The sequence below is a fragment of the Macrotis lagotis genome, chromosome 4 (genome assembly GCF_037893015.1).
Source record: "Macrotis lagotis isolate mMagLag1 chromosome 4, bilby.v1.9.chrom.fasta, whole genome shotgun sequence".
In the NCBI taxonomy this organism is placed as follows: Eukaryota; Metazoa; Chordata; class Mammalia; order Peramelemorphia; family Peramelidae; genus Macrotis; species Macrotis lagotis.
The window spans coordinates 119,208,241-119,229,642 of record NC_133661.1 but is presented as its reverse complement, the minus strand read 5'-3'; the positions used below and the strand labels follow the sequence as shown (position 1 = coordinate 119,229,642).

At 35.4% G+C, this 21,402-nt stretch overlaps 1 pseudogene; it reads right to left on the bottom strand.

The window, feature by feature from the left end:
• Positions 1–20,461: 20,461 nt before the first annotated feature.
• LOC141522714 (TM2 domain-containing protein 1 pseudogene) lies at positions 20,462–21,155 on the bottom strand (annotated as a pseudogene).
• Positions 21,156–21,402: the final 247 nt, after the last annotated feature.

Below are 21,402 nucleotides of genomic sequence, written 5' to 3'. Positions count from 1 at the left end.
GGAAAATTGTAAAATTCAAATTAAAAACTTTTTTCTTAAAAGAAAATCAATAGTGTGAATTTGAGAATGAAATACTACTGCATTTTGAAAATGTCTTCTGCCACTCAGGCTGTTTGCTGTCTTTGATCTTTTTCTTTATAACTGAGGTTATTTTTAAAACTCAAGATTATTTTAGGTAAATATATTTCAATTCAAATGAAAACACATTTTAAAAGTATCTAAATAGTTTTAAGCAAAGAAAATAGTAGCCTTTATACAGGACAATTATGATTCACATTAATTTCCTCAATAATCATTTGTTTTTATGGGGGTAGGGGCTTACTATTTCAGTCAAGTAATTGAGTAATGATGGTAAGAAATCATTAAAATAGTGGTAATCAATAATTGTCTGTAACTTACTCATGTGCTCTCTCTCTCTCTCTCTCTCTCTCTCTCTCTATATATATATATATATATATATATATATATACATACATATATATATTAGTGACAATGATGATGTATTAGAATTTGTTAATAAAGAAAAACAGAAGTTCAAATAATAAATAAATAAACAAACAAATAAATGAATAAATAATAACTGGACAAATATCAACTGCTCATGGATAGGTTGAGCTAATATAATAAAATTGACAATTCCACCTAAAGTAAACTACTTAGTGCCTTAACAATCAAACTTCCAAAAGATTGCTTTAATGAGCTAGAAAAAAATTTGTAACTAAATTCATGTGGGGAAACAAAATTCAAGAATATCCAGGGATTTAATAAAAAAATGGCTTAACCTTAACAGCCCTAATATTATATTATAAATCATCCTTCATCAAAACTGTCTGGTATTGCCTAATAAATGGTGTGTTGGATCAGTGGAATAGATTAGGTGCAAAAGAGACAACAGGAAACAATTACAGCAATCTCCTGTTTGATAAACCCAAAGAGTCCAGCTTCTGGGATAAGAACTTTCTTTTGATAAAAAAAAAACTCTTGGGAAAATTGGAAGTTTGTATGGCAGAAACTGGATTAGACAAGCATCTCACAACCTATACCAAGATAAGATCAAAATGGGTACAGAATTTAGATATGAACGATAATATTTTAAGCAAACTAGGAGATCAAGGAATTGTTTACCTATAAGATCTATGGAAAGGGAAGCAGTTTATGTCCAAGGAAGAGATGGAGAACATCATTAAAAACAAATTAGAGGGGCGGCTAGGTGGCACAGTGGATAATGCACTGGCCCTGAAGTCAGGAGTACCTGGGTTCAAATCTGGTCTCAGACACTTCATAATTACCTAGCTGTGTGGCCTTAGGCAAGCCACTTAGCCCCATTTGCCTTGCAAAACCTAAAAAAAATTAGATAATTTTGATTACATTAAATTAAAAAAGCTTTTGCAAAAAACAACTGTAACCAGGATCAAAAGAAATGCAAATTTGGAAACAATTTTTACAACTAGTATTTCTGACAAAGGACTCAATATAGAGAACTGAGTCAAAATTATAACAAAAAAGCAAGCCATTCCCCAATTGACAAATGATCAATGGTTTTGCAAAGGCCATTTACAGATGAGGAAATCCAAGCTATCCATAGTCATATGAAAAATTGCTCTTAATCATTATTGATTAGAAAAATGCAAATTAAAGTATCTCTGAGGTACCTTTTCACCCCATCAGAATGGCCAAAATCTGGGACACTAATGCATTGTTGGTGGAACTGTGAACTCACCCAACCTTTCTGGAGAGCAATTTGGAATTATGCCCAAAGGGCATTAAATTGTGAATACCCTTTGATCCAGCAATACCAATACTAGGTCTATACCCTGAAGAGATCATGCAAAAAGGTAAAACCATCATTTGTACAAAAATATTTATAGCACCCTTGTTTTGGTAGCATAAAATGGGAAATCATGTGAATGTCCAAAAATTGGGGAATGGCTGAACAAATTGTGGTATATAAGTTATGGAACACTATTGTTCTATAAGAAACCAAGAGGGATATGCATGAACTAGTGTTGAGTGAGATGAGCAGAACCAGAAAAACATTGTACACCCTAATAGCAACATGGGGGTGATGATCACATTTAATTGACTAGCTCATTCTATCAATGCAATATCAGGGACAATTTTAGAGTACCTATGACAGAGAATATCATTTGTATCCAGAAAAAAGAACCGTATAGTTAAAGAAAGTCCAAAGTCTGTTACCTTCAATTTTTTTTAAAGTGTCTTATGTACTACATAATTTTGCTACCTATAATATTTTATTTTCTCCTCAAGGATATGATTTCTCTCTCTCAATGAATTCAATTTCTATCAATGCATAGTTTTATATTCTAATTGCTCTGTTTATGGAGGAGTAGGAAAAATAGTGGACATGAGGTTCAAAAGAGATATTGCTTTACCTCTGACATTTCTGTAACAGAAGGTTAAGATAGTTAACCTTTTTGAGTATCAGTTTCCTCATTTTGAAAAGATCATCACTGTTCAGGACAGTTATGGACTCAAATGACATAATCTGGGAAAGATCTTTGCAAACATTCAAGTATTATGTAAATATAAGTGATAAGAAATATTATAAGAATCAGTATGATGTATTAGATAAAAGAATAGCCTTCAAATTGGGATGCTATGAGTTTAAGTCATGCTTATAATGCATTCTGGTTGTGTGACCATGAGGAAATCACTTGCTTCCCAGTGCAACTAAAATTACAGTTGAGTTATCAAGTTACAACAGTGGAGGAAGATTTGCACTAGCTTGGATCAAAATGTATGAGGATAATAAGCAGGTAAATTATCTGATTCATATTGTAAAGTCTTTATATCATAAAAGACTACCATTTAATATGATAGAAATTTTGCACTGGAAGAGATCTTAAATTCATTCATTCCAACAGTCTCATTTTATAAATGAGGAAACTAGAGAAGTGGTGAAGTTTGTCCAAGATTGTACAGAAAGTAATAGACCCAAAGAAATGAATGCAGATTTTATAATCCTAAACTTAGGGACCTTTCCCTTATACCACACTGTATTATTTCAATGAAGACTTTAGATTCTAAAAGTACAATATCATACACATTTCGTTGTTGTTCATTCTTCATTTCCATAATAGAAGCCAAGAAATAGTTATGTGGCACATAAAAATATCAGTTAGTATCATCTTAAATCTAGTAGATCCACAAAAGACAGAAACCCTGGAAATAGAATATTTAAGCAAATACGAGAAGGCAAAATAGAGATTTGGTTTATTTCTGCACAAAAATCATACTCAGGTAGTATCTTGAGAATTGCTATGCAGAAAGAAAAAGGGGAAATACGAACTAAAGAAAGGATTGCTTTCTGAGGAAATCAACATTGAAAGCTTTTAAAGAAGATATGACCTTCTTGAAGCCCAGAAAAAATGACATCAATGGGTCAAAGGAAATGAAAGAAGTTGGTTAGAAGCCGTATGGAGTTTATAAGCTTTTTCAATATCCTGCTCAGAAGGTAAATGAAGAAAGTGAAATTTGACACAATATGAGAGGTGAAGGGAATATATTTCTAGTCATTTGTGTTTGGATTGGCCACATCAGGAAGAAAAAAAGATTTTGCATCCTTATTGAGGTTCCATATATTTATTTTGGGTTAAAGGCTCTATGTTTCAATTTAAGTTCTGGGTAATTTTAGAAATAATGCAGAAATCAGGGAAAAATTTTTCCCGTCCTCTGGAAGAAGATGAATCAATGTGCAAGGAGACAAAAACATGGACTCACCCACTTTTAAACTATAGATTAAAAACCTGGATTTCCCCAGGAATATTGTGAATTGTATCTCAGCATAATGGGTTTACAAGTAAGGAGGAGGTCATCCATGCTGAGAGATGGAGCTTTTATGGAGAGTTAAAAACAAGCACTTATTTTTAGCAATGAAAATGCAATCACACTTGAGCTACAGTATGCTGTATATTAGTTAGAAGGGAGTTTATTGGCTTTGGGTCTGCTATGTAACAAAGGAAACATATTAAAAAATGTACTAATGCAGAAACCAGTTGTTGGCCCTCTGTAGGTCAACTTAATGATGGGAGAAACAGGTAACAGAGTATGTGAAAATCCCCTTGAGATGGCAAAGGAAACTAAGAAGAAAAAAACAACTGCCAAGTGTTGCAGAGTTAGAAACCACCATCTGGAAGAGGAGAAAATTAGAATATAGGTAAATAATTACATTAACAGAAAAGCAGGCATATTTTATCTCTATGTGAATAAAAATTTTCTTTTACACTTGAAAATACTGAGCCAGCCTGTAGTTTCATATTTGATATAGTGTTTTTCCCCCCTAGGAAAAGACTCAAAGATGATACCTGTGATAGTTAAATACAAGACCTCGCATTTTTACATGTTAAGGTTTCTAAAGAGTTTTCCATATATGAGCTCATTTGATCAAGACAATCTAGTGAGGTAGCTGACATACTTGTATATATATATGCATATATATATATATATATATGCATATATACACATGTATATACATATATATATATATACTTTTATAGATAAGAACATGGAACTGAGTTCAATGACTTAACTAAGATAACACACGGATAAAACATCAGGCAGGATTAGCTGTTCCTAATTCTCAGGATTTTAGTTAATACATTGCATTGCCTCTGAAAATACCTGCTATAGTAAAGACCTGAACAGATTGGAAAGAAGACATCATGTCCTCCCCATTCAATAAATGGTGGAAAAATTGAGTTTAAACTAAAATAGTCAAATGAATTCCTCTCCCATATCAATGAAAGAACCAGAATGTAACTAAGGCTCTTGAACCTTAGTCCAGATCTTCTCTATCCAGATCAGATGCTTTCAGATAATAGGACCATATCAACCAACCAAGTGATGTGTGGTATGACTTGCACAAGTATGTTTATTTTATAATGAGAATTATGCTGTGTAAAAGGCATCCTTCTTACTTGCCTTTACCAAAACTATTCCAAATTGATAGAAAACAGGACTACTAGTGATGATCTTTTTGGATTGGAATTGATTTCTCTTCCTCTTGTATCAGTGAGGCACCACATGGAGGTATCACCAGCATATGACATCTGACAACAGAAAGCATCAGTTCGATATATACTCAACTGTCTCTCAATGAGCTAATCGTCAGTATGGCCTTTCTTCCCAAACCTTAAACCTTTGAGCTACTCATCAGTATGATGCAATTGACAATGACTTTAATATGGGGACAATGTTGGATTGTCACTCAAAGGTCTATGGTGCTCTACTCTCTTAGACTCTCCCTAAAGCTTGAGCTCACAAGACTCTACCAGAATGCAATGTTTTCCAAGGCTTGGGCCCCTCTCTCAGGGAGAAATCTTCTTTGGGACTGATCACATTACTGCACTGGTTGCCTCACGGCTCCTGTCTCAGACACTCCCAATTCAGGGATCTAAACCTGATTTGCTTTCTATCACCTGAGTGCAAATGGAGACTATCCTCCTTCCATTATGAACACTGCTCACCTGTCTCTCAGGTCTAAATGATCCATGTTCAACTGTTGTTCACATGAAACTCTTCTTCACTACAGCCTTCAAAGTACCTTTTTATAAAGGAATTATAAAGGAACAGTAACAGTGACACATGCTGAAAACCATTAAATATTTTTAAATGGTTATAATAAATGATTCCTGGTTTTTTTTTATGTTTTACCCTCCACCGCCTGGCCCAAATATTCCACAATTAAAAACAAATCTCACATTCTTGAACTTGAATTCTCTAATGACAGGAAAGTGAAGCATATTGTAATCTTATATAAAATTCAAAATTCTCAAGTAAATTCCTGCCCTCTTCCTAAATTTACTACTTATTAATACTAATCTCAGATAGCAAATTGATTTGGTTTGAGTTCTACCTTTTTGTTATTATTTTTCCCTGGAAGCACAAAGACAAGTAAAGAAATGGAGAAGCAAAGAGTTGGATAATCTAATGGAACATTAAAGCCTCCAAAACTGAGTTTCAATAATAGCCAACCAGGAACTATGAGAAAAACCAGCAAAGAAATAGAGGTGGGGGGAGAAAGGAAATCCAATTACTGATAAGATCAGTTCTGTATCTATGGTCCATTCCCTAAAGTGACTGTAGTTCAGGAGTTTATCACTTAAAAATAATAGGGCTACAGAATCATTGATTTAAAATTGTAAAGTAATTAGATTGGAATTCATCTAGTCCAATCTCTTATTATAGATTAACACTTAAATTATTCTTTGAAGATTGGTGGGTGCTTATAAATAAGACTTGAGAAAATTGTTGAGATCTCAATTAGGAAGATCAATAAAGGTCTTTTTAATTTTTAATTGCAATTTTAAAATTATTTTTTAAGTTTTATACCTTAGCAAATGGGAAGACATTAATGTTTCTTGGAGCAATTACACTAGCAGCCATATGTAGTATGAAATGGAGAAGAGAGACTGAAGATGATTAGCATAGGTCCTGGTGTTCAATCATTTTTCAGTTATGTCCAACTCTGTTGACCCCATCAGAGTTTTCTTGGCAGAGATAATGGAGTGTTTTGCCATCTTCTACAATTCATTTTACAGATGAGGAAACTGAGGCAAATGGAGTAAATTAACTTGCCCAGAATCACATAAATAGTAAGTATCTGAGGTAAGATTTGAACTCAGGTTTTTCTGACTCCATGTCTAACATTCTACCTATTGTACTACCTAGAACAACACTGCTGCATAGTGAATGCTAAAAGTTTATTGACTAACTGAGGCCTCTCTTGGAAAGTATATTAAGAGCTTATTGCAATAGTGAAAGGTCTGCAATAGGTTGGTTGTGGTAGAAATGAAATGATGTGTTTAGATAATATTACAAAGGAAGAATTTGCTACATTTAAAGGCTATTGGATTAAAGTAGGAATGGACACAAAAGAGTATAGAAAGATTTGAAAATTTTAAGCTATGTTCTATGGATGGAGTTGTAGTGCTAACAAAAGTAAGGTAGTCAGGAGGAACTTGGGAGGAGAAGCAAAATGATGGGTTCCAATGTAGGCATGTTGAGTTTGAAGACTTGTATATAAAAATATCTCTTAGGGATATCGAAATGTGCAACTGGAAATCAGAAAATACATCAGGGCTGCAGATATTAAATTGAGATTCAGTTTCATTGATATATTCTCTTAAGATTGTAGAAAAATTCTTGAAAAGATGGAATGGAAAGAAACAAGAAAGAAAAAAAGGAGTCAGACTAGAATTTGTGTATATTTAGTACAGAATCTTTTTCAACCAGGTCATGCTGCTCTACTGAAACCACTCGTTCATTGCTATCATTGGCCTCTAACAGGTAACTATTACTCTGTGTCTTTCTAGGTCTGGCTTTCAGTTTGTGTTACTTTGCATATTTACTTGTTTAGTTTTTCTGACAGTTTGATCAAAGTTGGGGCAGTGGAGGGTGGCAAGAAGAGAGGAAGAAAAAGAAAATCTTTCCCTCAAAAGAATTTCCTTCCTAAAGGTTTGATTCATTTTGGAGTCCTGAGCTCCTTAACTGAAATTTTGAACCACTGAGATAGACTCCTCAATCAAAACTGCTAAGATTCTTTTTGTTATTCAAAGCTCTCAGAGGAGCAGTCGGACATTTTAGTCTGTCCAGATTTAGCAATCATGCTCTTTTTCTCTTTCTGACCGAAACAGAAAGATTTGTACCTCAGGATGTAGACTATCTGGCCATCAAATCTATTGTTAAATAAAGGCATAAAGAAAAAGGATATCTGGATAAAGAGGAGAGATTCTTAACATTTTATGTTTCTTGACAGTCTCGGACAATAAAATCTCTGTACCTCTCCTCAAAACGATATTTTAAATACATTAAATAAATTGCATAGGATAATAAATGAGAAAAAATATACTGAAATAAAGGTATCAAAAATGTATATTTTAAAAATTCAGGGACCCCAAGTTAAGAAACATTGAATATCTTATTCTTCTAGAAGTAATTATTTTTTCTACATTGATGTAAGCCAGAATTCAAGTCTAGATGTTGGGGTAATTAGGAGGCATAGTAAAGAGAACAGGTCTGTAGTTAAGAACAAAGTTTTCATCTAGCTGAGTGACCTTGGTTAACTCTGGTAACCCTGTTTTGTTTTGTTTTGTTTTTCTTATTTTTAATCAGTAAATTGAGTCAGAGAAGGAAATAGCTAATCACTGTAGCATTTTTGCCAAGAAAACCCAAACCAGGGGCAGCTAGGTCGTGCAGTAGATTGAGCATCAGCCATGGGTCAAGAGGAACTGAGTTCAAACCCAACCTCCAACACATACTTACTTAGCTGAGTGAATTTAGGTAAATCACTTAATCTCATCACCTTGCAAAGGCTTTCAAAAAAGAACAGAGATTGGGAGGAAAATCCCAAATGGAGTCATGAAGAGCAAGATAAAACTGAAAACTATGAAAATATGCACAATATTTTCCTTATTAATAGAGTGCTTATGAAATGTGCTGCATGTGGGGATAGAGTTGGTGAGACCCTAGGAGAATAGTTTTTTGGTCATTAAGCTTTGAGACAGATTAAAGGTTTATTTCAGGGAAAAGTCCTTAGAAGAAGAGAAAGAATAAGAAAGGAAAATGAAATTTAGAAGAATACCTCAAACAAATACTCCCTATTTTTAGATTACTATTCATTTTTTTTTTTCTGATGGGCTTATTATATAACTAGCATTTGATAGAAAGGATACCTTCAGACTTCTCAGAGGGCACTTTTCCACATCAAGGGAGAGTGAATAGGAAAGTGCATGGATCTTAAAAAAATCATTTCCTAGACTATGTTTAGAAGGAAGGATTTAATTCTAATCTAACTCTCATGTCTTTAAATGTAAATGGATTAAGTGAGCTAAATAATAGTCATCTATTCACAAAACAAAACCCCACAACTATTGCTTACAAGAAATATAGCTAAAAAAACAGAATAAATAAGAGGGATTAGAACAAAACTTTACAATATATCAGGTGAATTAAGATGACATTAAGAGGGCAAACAATCAGATCTAGGTTATACCTGTGCAATTATGTAAAACAATTTCATATTAGTCATTTTAAATAAGACCAAACTGAAAAAAAAATTAAAGGGAAAAATGGCATGCTTCTCGGTATTCAATCATTATTGGTTCATTGAAACAGATAGGATGTTTTACCAGTAGTCCTTTGGGATTGTCTTAGAGCATTGTATTGCTGAGAATAACTGCCATTCACAATTGATCATCAATCAGTATTGCTGATATTGTATGCAGTACCCTTCCTGACTCTGTTCACTCTACTATGCATCAGTTCACATAAGTTTTTCCAGATTTTTTTCTGAGATCATCCTGCTTATTATTTATTATAGAATAAAATTATTCCATTATAATGATACACCACAAATTGTTTAGTTACTCATCAATTGATGGATATCCCTTGATTTCCAGTTCTTAGCACTACAAAATGAGCTGCTATAAATCTTTTTGTAAAAATAGGTGTTTTTTTGCCTTTTTTCATTTTCAGGGTAAAGACCAAGCAAGGGTATTGCTGGATCAAAGGGGATGCACAGTTTTATCACCCTTGGGCATAGTTCCACATTGCTTTTCACAACTCCACCAACTGGGTATTATTGTACCATACTCATCACATTCTCTCCAAAATCCAACATTTTCTTTTTTTGTCACATTAGCCACTCTTATAGGTATGAGTTGCTACTCCAGAGCTGAATTTTTCTGATCAATAGTGATTTAGAGCATACAAAAATATGTAATGAAAATACAGAATTGAACAAATTTCTGCAGAAAAAAGGAAGTAAAAGGCATGACATCTTTGAAATGTGACTGATAAAGAATATAAATATTTCTCAACAACACAGAACTTTTGCAAAAAATTGACTATATTAGGGTACAGAAATATTGCAGATAAATGTAAAAAAAAAGACATAGCTATAATAAACCTTGCAGATCATAAGCAATTAAAAGTAATCATCAGCTCAAGAAGAACAAAGGAAAGATATATCTAAATGGACATTAAATTTTTAGGTATTTATTGGAATATTGGGGGGGGTATCTTGTTCCTAACATGAACTTATATAAGCCAAAAGACTTTCAACAATTACTTAAATAATTTAATGATAGATGGTCAATCTTTATATAAATGCCTCTTTTCCACTCTATATAATCTTATTGCTGTTGGATGAATCTAATCATTTTAACAATATTTAAGCCTCTATAAAGTTTCATACTGCCTGTGCATAACTAAAAATAAAACTTTACCTCAAAATTTATTCATTAGAAACTCTGTAGCTTAGACTTCTGAGCTGTCATTTTATATAACTCAATAGCATACTAGGCAAGTCAGTTTTGGAGGCCTTTGCTTTAACTGTAATATTTTTGAACTATAACTATCACTTTTCTCATTTATTCTTGTATACAATTTTGAACTTTCAGAATATGTTTATTATCTGCTAAGCTTTTAAAATTTGTCTCTATCCTCAAAATTTCTCTAAAAAAAGTGAAAAAATTCATGGTAATATGCCAAATATCTATTAAAATTTTTAAAAATGTTGGAAAGGTTTACAAAAGAAAGCAGGGTTCTTTTTTTAATGGGCATTTCAATTATAACATAGATACCTAAAAGCTATGGCTACACATGAAAACTAGAATAGATTTGATTAGAAATGTTCTGCTCATTTGCAAGTAAGAATACACAAGAGAAGATAGGAAGTTGTTTTCAAATTTGAATAGCTTTGATATAGAAGGGATGTGATGCAGAAAGATGCAAATACACACATTGAAACAAGTCTAAAAGTAAAATGTTAGTTTTATGTTTTGAAATTATCAACTGTCCACACAAAGGCACCTTAGCAAATGTTTTACAAGGTAGAGGCATATTTTTCCTACTCTCTATCTCAAAGCAAGAGTCATATTTTCTTTTTTAAAAATTTTTTTATTTATTTTTTTCCAACTATATGCAATGGTAGTTTTCAACAATCATCTTCGCAAGATTTTGAGTTTCACATTTTTCTCCTTCCCTCTGTTTCCTCCCCAATCCCCTGACAGAAACAATCTAATACAAGCTCACATGTATAACCATATTAAACTTAGATACATTTTAATCAGGCTGTGACAGAAGAATAAATTCAAATGGGGAAAAAAATTAAGAGAGAAAAAAGACATAATACATAGAAAACTTTTTTTTTAATTGAGGATAGTAAGCCTTAGTCTATATTTAGACTCCACAGTTCCTTTTCTGCATATGGTTGATATTTTTTAATCACAAGTCTTAGAATTTTCTTCAATTATTAAACTGCTGAAAGGTGCAGGTCCATCATATTTGATAATCACCCAATATTGTCAGTATGTATAATGTTTTTCTGGTTCTGAAGAGCCACCCTTTCAGTCTTGTTTGAATGAGTAATTAATTAGTTAAGTGTGGTTCTCAATAAGAAAATTTGAAGATAAACATTATTGCTTGATATATTATTTTATAACAAAGTAAACTGTCCATCTTAACAATGTACATGAAACTGGAGAGAAGTTTCAGAATTCCCTTATATGCATTAGAAAGACAACAAATGTCATTTAATTAATGTTCTTTATTTAACATAACTGGAATTTGTCCCTTTTTAAAATCTAAAGTGATTTGCCTGAGGGTAGAGATACTAACTAGCTATGTGACACTGGGTGAGTCATTTAACCTTTTTGTCTCAGTTTCCTCCTCAATAAAATTAGCTGGAAAAAAAAATGGAAAACATTCCAGTGTCTTTGCTTAGAAAACCCCAAAGAAGATTTGGAAACAACAGAAACAATTGAGCAATAACAAAAATCAAGTAGTAAATTGCAGAGCCAAATACTGAATCCAGTTCTTATAACTCTAATTTTGATTATAGTGGAGAACTCAGGCCATGAACTTGCATTTAAGAGTCTATTATTGTGCTAAATACTGTGGTTAAGAGCTAGTGATGCAAAGAAAGGCAAAAGATAATTCCTGCTTCCCAGGAACTCAGTCTACTGCAAGAGACAACAAACAACATATGTACAAAGAAACTATATTCAGGACAAATATCAAAGGGAATCAAAGGGAATACACCAGAAAATTAAGAGGGTGCAGGGAATGGTTTCCTGAAGAAGGTGGAATTTTAATTGGGATTTGAAAAAACTAGGGAAGCCTAGAAGTGAGATGGACAGGGATAATATTACTGGATATCAACCATTCAACAAGTATTTAGTGTCTACCACATGCTATACCCTGTGCTTAAGTTCTGGGAAAACAACGAAAAGTATGACCATAAACCAAAAACAAAGCAAATCAAAAGAGTTACTGCTTTTAAAAACTCAGAAGCTAATGGGAGAGACAACATGTAGATAATTAAGTCCAATCAAAGTATATAAAGAGCAAATTGGGAGTAATCTACAAAGACAATAGTATTAAGGAGAAACCAAGAAGAGCAAATTGTAGAAAGTGAAATTTTATCTGGAATGATAAGGGAACCAGAGAAGAGAAGAGATAGAGATGAGCAGAAAGAGAATTCCAGACACAGGGGAACATCTATTGAAAATATCAGGAGTCAAGAGATTGAATGTCTTGTGTAAGGAACAGTTAGAAGATTAGTATATCAAAGAGAGTACTACAAAATTTAGTATTTGACTGTCCTCCAAGCCTATATAGTCTAGTCAGAATAAAAGACATATATATGCATTATTTTTTCCACTTATTAATCTTCTGCAATCTCTCCAACTTAATTCTTTAAGTCTTTCCAATTGACCTACATACTGCTTCCTCTTAAATACTTGGATGTAAAATGGGGGCGGAGCCAAGATGGTGACATGAAGGGATGAAGTCTTAGGAGCTCTCTGATAAAAATTCATAAGCTAAGGACTCTAACTAAACTTTCAAGAGACAGAACCCACAAAGGGACCCAGTGAGGCAGTTCTCCTACTCAAGGTAACCTGGAAAAGAGCAGAAAGGCTCTGCTCCCCGGGGTCAGAGGGGCGGCCTGCCAGAGGGGTGGCCCGAGCAAAAGAACTTCAGCCTCCCGGAGGCAGTCCCAGGGAGCTGGGAGCTGCGGCTCACAGAAGTGGGGGAGTCTCCTGAGCTGCACCCCAGGGAGCACCGGGAACAAAGTGGGGGAACAGCAGGGGACCTCTGCCAGGGCAAGCATTTGGAGCCCAGCCCTCAGTGCACACAGCCATCAGCTTGGTTTTTCTGCAGCCCAGACCTGGAAACAGAAGCAGGTGGAGCCCATAAGGAGGAGCCCCCAGGGCATGAGCCCACTGAGCTGAGGGAGGGGAGTAAAGAGAGACTGCTGAGCTCTGTCCTCTGCCCCTGGAAAAGGACTCTGGGGCTCTGACCACATTCAGATTCTGATCCCAGTCTGGGCCCCCCATAGAACAACAGGGCCCCCCCACCTCGGCCCCATGGCAGAGGGGGGCACATATGGTCATTCACAGACCAGGAGGGAGGACAGAGCCTCACACACTGAGACCCTTGTGGGAGTGTCCCAAAAGCTCAGGAAACACCCCAGAACCAGGCCCAGGCTGGGAAAATGAGCAAGCAAAGAAACAAGAGGAAGACCATTGAGAAATATTTTGCAAATGAGCCCAAGAAGGATCAAAATACTCAGTCTGAAGATGAGGAAGCACAAGCTCCTACATCTAAAGACTCCAAGAAAAACAGAAATTGGGCTCAGGCTATGGCAGAGCTCAAAAAAGACTTTGAAAATCAAATGAGGGAGTTGGAAGGAAAAACTGGGAAAAGAAAGGAGAGAGATGCAGGAAAAACATGAAAATGAAGTCAGTAGCTTAGTCAAGGAAATCCAAAAAAATGCTGAAGAAAATAGCATGGTATAAACCAGCTTAGGTCAAATAGATAAAACAGTTCAAAAAATTATTGAGGAGAAGAATGCTCTAAAATGCAAAATTGGCCAGATGGAAAAAGAGATAAGAAAACGCTCTGAGGAGAACAAATCCTTCAGACAAAGAATAGAATTCAGGGAGATTGATGAATTTACCAGAAATCAGGAATCAATACTTCAAAATCAAAAAAAGGAAAAATTAGAAGAAAATGTGAAATATCTCATTGAAAAAACAATTGATATGGAAAACAGACTTAGGAAAGATAATTTAAAAATTATTGGAATACCTGAAAGTCATGATCAGGAAAAGAGCCTTGACATCACTTTCAAAGAATTACTACAGGAAAATTGCCCTGATATTCTAGAAGCAGAAGGCAAAATAGAAATGGAGAGAATCCACGGATCCCCCAGAGAAAGAGATCCCAAAAAACCAACCCCCAGGAATATTATAGCCAAGTTCCAGAACTCCCAAGTCAAAGAGAGAATATAACAAGCATCCAGAAGGACACAGTTCAAATATCGTAGAGTTGCAGTCAGGATCACACAGGACTCAGCAGCAACTACATTGGAAGCTCATAGGGCTTGGAATACAATATACTGGAAGGCAAAAGAGCTTAGAATGCAGCCAAGAATGAACTACCCAGCAAGGATGAACGTCCTCTTCCAGGGAAAAAGATGGACTTTCAATGAACCAGGGGAATTTCAAATGTTCCTTTTGGAATGGCCAGAGCTGAACAGAAGGTTTGATCTTCAGATACAGGACTCAGGTGAAGCATGGAGATTGGAGGAGAGGGGGGAAATATGAGGGACTTAATGAGGATGAACTTCATGTATACCTGAATAGAAAAATGACACTGATAATACTCATATGAACCTTCTGAGTTAATAGAGCAGGTAGAGGGAGCTTTTATAGTTGAAGTACAGGAGAAAGCTGAATTCGAAGATAAAATATGGTGTAAAAATGGAGTCAATAGAAAAAAAGGGAAATGGAATGGGAGAAAGAAAAAGGAGAGGGGGAGTAGTCCCAGATATTTCACATAAGATTTTTTTTTATTACAATGAGCTATAGCAATGATATGGAAGTGGGGAGGCAAGGGGGAATGAGGGAACATTTGCTCTCATCAGAGATGGCTAGGAGAGGAAACAGCATATATACTCAATGGGGTATAGACATCTGGAGTAAGAAGGAGTGGGGAGCAGGGGGAAGGGGTGGGGATGTGAAAAAAAGGAGGAGAGGGTGGACCATGGGGGGAGAGTGGTCAGATATAACACATTTTATTTTTTACTTCTTGCAAGGGGCTGGGATTGGATGGTCTTCCCAGGACCATAGGGCCAGGTGGATTCGGGGTCTAAGGGGTGGTATGGGGGCTCAGGGCTTCTTGGCCCCAGGACCAGGGATCTGTCTTCTGTGCCACTCAGCGACCCTACAGCAGAGTCAGAGTGAAAGGAGAGAGAAAATATAGTACATGGTAGTGGAGAAATAAGAAAGGAGGGAGTTGCGATCAGCAATGGCAAGGTTGGAAAAATATGGAAGTAACTTTTGTGATGGACTTATCATAAAGAATGTGATCCACCCATGACAGACTTGTTGGTGTTGGAACAAAGACTGAAGCACATTTTTTGTTATTATTATTTGGGGGAGGCTGCAGGGCAAGTGGGGCTGGGTGGCCTGCCTGGGGCCACATAGCAGGGTGATCTTTGGGTGTCTGGGGCCGGATTCGGACCCAGGTGCTCCTGGCTCAAGGGCCAATGCTCTGTCTGCCACCCAGCCACCCCTACTATTATTACTATTTTATTTTATTTTGGGTCTTCTTTTTTCTTCTTTTTGGTTTTTGCAGGGCAGTGGGGATGGGGTGGCTTGCATGTCACATGGCTGAGTGATTATTGGGTTTACAAGGCTGGATATGGACTCGGTTGCTCGTGGCTCCAGGGCTGGTGCTTCGTACATTGCACCACCTAGCCATACCTACAATTATTACTATTATTTTTTTAATTTTAATTTTTTTCTCTACCCTTTCCTTTTTTCGCCCAAGCAAGTCTGTCTATATCCATGGGGGGAAGGGGTATTTTGTTTACTTGTAAACAAGAATATTTTATTAATGTAAAAAAAACATTTGTGCAAATTGAGAATAAAAAATAAATTTAAAAAAATAAATAAATAAAAAACTCTAAAAAGATAAAACATGAACTATTAACAAGAAGGACACAATATAAGAAAATATGTAAAAATAATCTTGAGGCTTTACTTCACACCCTCCAAACTGGCAAAGATGACATAAGATAGGAAAGATAAATTTTGGAGAACTCAGGATAGATAAGTAAACTAATTCATTGCTGGTAGAGCTAAGAAGTGGTACAACGATTTTGGAAATCAATTTGGAATTATATCAATAGAGTAACCAAATATCCATACCCTTTACCCAGAGATTCCATTACTAGGCTTATGCCCCAAAGAGGCCAATGATAAGAAAAAGACCACAAATGCATTAAAATATTTATATTAGCATTTTTTCATGATAGTAACAATTTTAAGCAAACCTATTGATTAGGTAATGCTAAACAAATTGTAGTAATGGAATATTATTGTACTTTAAGCAATAGTTGTGATGCACTCAATTTGGATCAATGTACAACATGGAAACAAAGTAAAGACTGACAGATTGCTTTCAGTGAGGGGGTGGGGGAGGGAAGTAAGATGAGGAAATTGTAAAACTCAAATAATATCTTTAATAAAAATAAAAAATTAAAAAATAAATAAATACTTGGATGTAATCCATAGGAAAGAGATCAGGGAGGATCACTGGCAGACAGCACTAGAATATAAGTATTTGGGGGGGAAATCAAATAAAAGTCCGGATTCCTAAATAGACTTGATATTAATATACTGGGAAGAATATTAAAGGTTCCTTCCAACTCTTGAGATTCTATAAAGTAGTTTCTATTGCCTTCTGATGCTTTGTATATGCTTTTGTATTTTGAATGGATTATAAACTCCTTAAAAAAAAGGATATCTTAATTACTTGTTTGCATTCCTCACAGTGCCTAGCACATTGCTGAGTATATTATAGGCGCTCAATAAGTGTCCTCATTTGCTGATTATCATTTATGTCTATTTTCAACAAATCTAAATTCAGCAAATATTTATTAAGCATATATACACAGGTGCTATGAATCTCCCAAAAGTTAGTTAAGGGAAACTTGGTTTCCTCCCATTCCATCTAGATGATAGTCCTTTTTTGTATTTGCTAAAAATTATCAATCAATCAATACATATTAAGCAGATATTTAGTATGTGCTAGGCACTATGTTAGCTAGTATTACACATACAAGGAATAAAATGTTCCTTTCTGAATGTACTTATAATTGAATGTGGGAGATGAGTACATATAAAAAAGCATGCAGGATAAAAATATTGATACATGCATAAAAATTGTAGTTATATCTAAATTATACAAACTGGTTAAATATGATATAGTTGATGGAGTATGCTGGAAATTGGGGAGATCAGGAAAGATTTCATCTGTCTTGAGTTTCAACTCCATTATAAAGAAAGTTAGCAATTCTGAGGTGTAGGAAATTACCGAGTTCAGGTGAATTTAGTTTGATCAATGAATTGGATAATGGAAATGATTTCTAATCATTCTAGATAGATGGATTTGGTCCAAATGGCTTAGGTTCTTCAAACATGTTTTCTCTTGGAAATAATAAGAAAACTCTAGAGGCGTCACATGATCAGAATATTCCTTTGGTGGGAGCATGTAGGACAGACTAGAAAGACTAGACACAAGGAGGCCAGTTAGGAAGCTGCTGCAATAAGCAAGGTGGATGATAATCAAGGTCTAAATTTAGGACATGGTTGTGCAAATGTAAAGTCAAATGGGAGAGATGTAATGAAAGTAGAAATAGCAAGATGTCGGGTATTGGCAGTTGACCTGGTTGAATATAGTGAGTGAAATGAAATGAGGTGTCAAGGGTAATGCCAAGATGAGGAACTGAGATACAAGAAAGATATCTTTTTTTAATCATCTAAATACTCCCTAATAACAGCAAGTCACATATATTCATAAAGGGATTATAATTTAAAGAATTCTTTTCTTGCAACATCATACACAGATTCTATGAGTCAGATACCACAAATATTTTTATCCTCATTTGGATACAGGAAGATGACGAAACTAAGACTGAGATGTTTAAAAAAAAGAAGCAGTATCATGTAAAGAAATGACATTGTATAATAGATAGTATGCTGATCATGAAGTCAGGAAGATCAGTTAACCAGCTCTATGCCCTTGAGAAATTCAAAAATTCCTTCAACGTCTCTACTAATCCTTTGTGAAACAGGGTTACCTATAGAATCTATCTCAAGTGTAAATAGAGAGCCTCAAATGAGATCTTCATGAAGTTCTTTATAAATCTCAAAGAGCTATTAAAATAGTAGTTAGAAGTAGTAGCAGTCAGTTTCTGAGCCTTAGCTGGAACTTGAAGCCAAGTTGATTAAATTCAAGTTCATTGCTACACAATGTCGACTGTTCCTCATATGCCATGGTTCCATGCTTTCTTGCTATTCTTGCCATCTTCTTTGGATGCTCTCTAGGTTTTCAATGTCACCCAAATTAAAACAACTAGAGCTGAACACAAACCCCAAATGTAGTTTGATCAGAGCAGAGGACAAAGGGACAATTTGCCTCTCTATTTTTTTTTTTTGCCAGAATAGTTCTCCTCAGGCAGGCTATAAGCACATTAGTATTTTGGCAGCCAGTCATTGTTAGCTCATATTGAACATAATCAAATTTAATCTCTAAAAGTTCTTTTCACATGAACTGATTTTATATGTAGTTCTCATGAACTTACTATGCTGTGGGTCAAATTATTTCATGTCCCTCACTTCCTATTACATGGACTTGAAAAACATAATCATTATCATTGATGTTCTGGAGCCAGTTCATACCAGCTCCTGAGAGATGATTGTTAAATTCTCAACATGAGCACTCCTACTTTGGAAATAAGCAAATACTGCAAATTGGAGCTACTTTTAGCTTGTATTGTTGATTTTCTAGACTTAAGAAAGTGATAGAGAAAATGTTTAAAATTTTCACAGAGGCATTCATTAACATTTGTCATTATGCTCCTCTTCATTATCCTTTTCCCACCTCTTCCTGGATTCAGTGTTACAACAAATTTCTCCCACAATTCTTCTGTAGTAAGGATTTGGGTTTTCTATAATAATTTAATCAAGGTACTGATTCCAGCTGTCTCAGATATCCTATCTCTTCACATGACAAGGGGGAAATGATACAGAATTAGTATTAATGTAACTTTAATGACTTTGTGACCTAATGGATCTTTCCCTGAACATTTTGAAATGTGCTATTTGCCTAAATTATAGTTTAGGACAAGATATAGTTAGGTTAAGACTTACAGCAAGGAAAAATTTTCAAGCCAAACATTATATCCATTAGCCATTCTCAAATTTATACTATATATGCTTGAGATGAACTTGAGGCTCCAATAGAAAACTGGGCTACAAATGTCACTTTGGTATTTTTATGGTTCTGCATTTGACTGTAAAGCTTTTAATGCCCTAAGACGTGATTGATTTTTGTGTTGGTACCATGTTACACTGAAAGAAAGGTATATTCCTTTCTATCCCCATTCAATTTTCTCCAGAGGAGAAATTTTAAGAAATATTATATCAAGGTCTTAATTTAGGACATATCTATTCTAAAATACTATTCATATTCTTAACTTCTTTATTTTTATTTCCTTGTTAGATTTATCCTGTTCTGTGAAGGGGGTTGAGGTCCCCCACTATTATAATTTTATGATTTCTTCCTATACTTCACTTCTCTAAAATTTTTGATGTTATACTACTTGATGCACATATAATTAGTTTTGATATTACTTTGTTGATTTTGGCACCTTTTAGAAAGATGAGGATTCCTTACCTGTCTCTTTTCATGAGATCTACTTTTACTTTTGCTTTGTCTGAGATAAGGATTGCTATATCTGTCTTTTTTTTAACTTCAGCTGAAGCATAATATATTCTGCTCCAGTCTTTTACCTTTACTCTATGTGAATCTCTCTGAATCAAATGTGTTTCTTTTAAGCAACATATGTTTTTTAATACATTTTGATATATTTCCCTCTTATCAGATTTTCATAAATTAAATTATACTTTTTATACTTTTCTAAATTATATCTTTTATACTTTTCTCTCTCCATTCACTCTGTCAGTCCTCACCATTGTTGTTTCTGACCACTCCCTCCCCAATCTGCTCTCTTTTCTTTCAGTCCCCTTCCTTTTTTTTTTTTGAGGTTATTCTTTTGTTTTATTTTGAAGAAGGAAAAGACAACAAGCCACAACTTGCCTATGGAAAAGGAATTGGGGTGGGACAGGAAGGTGATCAATGGGTGATAAAGCCCTCACAGGGAGACAAGAGCCTCGGAGAAAATCTCCAGTCAGCCACATCTCAGAATAACATATCTAAAAAAATCTCCAGTAAAAATCACATTGAAGCAACCACGGTGTGTGCTGTGCTAACAGGGACGATTGGAAAGACTAGGATTCCACCCTCTGGCGTTCTCTTACAATCAATGATGCACAAAACCATTGAGCTGTTTTCCAAGTCTCTATGGGTACTTCTGTGTCTTTCTAAATATTTCATTGGTAATGCTCAGTCTTGTAAGTCTTGTTCCATAATAATCTATAATGTAATTAGTGCCATCAGAAGGACCAACAATCTGCATTGAAATGAGAATGGAGTCAATCAGACTGCCAATTCCACAAAATCCTACAGTGCAAAACTTTAACAAATCTAAAGCAAGGTATCATTGGTAAAATCTGTCTGCTCCTAACCAGCCAAGAAATAGAGAAAGAGTGACTACCACCCAGTAGGAATAGCCGTTTACATTACTGCAAGGTATGGTCTTGAATAAACCAACTTCAGTTCCAGTAAAATGGGTTTCATGCCGCTAAAATCCTTACAAGTTATGTTGGGTGCTGGGTAACATGATGCGTGAGCTGTGTAATTTGTGTAGTTAACAGGTTCTTGAGTGGCCTCATTTATTTCCGGATCTTTACAAAAATATTGTCCCACTCTCAGGTCCTCGCACTTGAGCGTCTCATCGCCCCCCACGGCGGTGCCGCCCCCCATGGCCCCGCGCTCACGGTCACGGACACCAGCCACAGGAAGCCCAGCAGCCCGGGGGCGGGGGCAGGGGTGAGGGAAGCAGCAGAGGCCGTGGCCTCCAGGGGCAACCATGCTGGAACTGGCGCATCACACCGCCGCACCCGCTCGCTCACACTTCCTTTTTCTTTACTCATTCCCTTCTTGTTTCTGCCTTCTCTTCTATTAGTACCACTACCTTTGATCCCCTCTTTTCCCTCTCACTTCTCTATAGGGTACGTTAGATTTTGCTACCTGAGTATATAAGATATTCCCTCTTTGACCCAAATCTGATGAGGAAAAGGTTTGAATAATGCTCACCAACACCCCTGCTTTGCTACTATTGTAATAGGTCTTTCATTCCTCTTCATGTAATATAGCTTACCCCATTCTACCTACTTTTTC